This window comes from Schistocerca cancellata, chromosome 8, assembly GCF_023864275.1.
Source record: "Schistocerca cancellata isolate TAMUIC-IGC-003103 chromosome 8, iqSchCanc2.1, whole genome shotgun sequence".
NCBI classification, from domain to species: Eukaryota; Metazoa; Arthropoda; class Insecta; order Orthoptera; family Acrididae; genus Schistocerca; species Schistocerca cancellata.
This window is the reverse complement of record NC_064633.1, coordinates 188,009,333-188,010,043: the sequence shown is the minus strand read 5'-3', so window position 1 is coordinate 188,010,043 and position 711 is coordinate 188,009,333. Positions and strand designations below refer to the sequence as shown.

The 711-nt window shown below is 53.7% G+C and overlaps 1 pseudogene; it reads left to right on the top strand.

The window, feature by feature from the left end:
- The first annotated feature begins 302 nt into the window (after positions 1-302).
- On the top strand, positions 303-420 carry LOC126096023 (5S ribosomal RNA; annotated as a pseudogene).
- The last annotated feature ends 291 nt before the right edge of the window (positions 421-711 follow it).

The following is a 711-nucleotide window of genomic DNA, read 5'->3' as shown; positions in this document are numbered from 1 at the left end:
ACAGCGTCAGATACTGACTGACAGATACACTGGATACTCACATGAGACAGCGTTCTCAGCAACTGGCAGAGTCCGAATGGGGTCTCGTTCTGGATCTCCATATGACCAGCTGATCGAATGGTACAATATCCACATATGTGGGTCACGCGTATGTGACGATGGCCCAACGTTAGACTACATGGGAACATAAGGGCAGGTGCGCTTGTCGTCGAGGTTCTGGTCGACCACATCTGATCGCAGTGAGGGAGCATCGTCATAATGAGGTCCATGAAACATTTTGTGTCGTACCACACCATTGGTCGGGCAATGGCCTTGCTGCAGTGGCTACACCGATTCCCGTCAGATCACCGAAGTTAAGCGCTGTCGGGCGTGGCTGGCATTTGGATGGATGACCATCTGGGCCACCATGTGCTGTTGCCATTTTTCGGGGTGCACTCAGCCTCGTGATGCCAATTGAGGAGCTACTCCACCGAAACGTAGTGGCTCCAGTCAAAGACATCTATCATAACGAGCGGGAGAGCAGTGTGCTGACCACACGCCCCTCCTATACGCAGCTGAGGATGATACGGCGGTCGGATGGTCCCGATGGGCCACTTGTGGCCTGAAGACGGAGTGCTTCTACACCATCGGTCGGAGCCTAATAGCAACAAGACTATGGAATAATGGTCGCATGAGTAGATTGAACACCACTGCCGGCCACTGTGGCCGAGC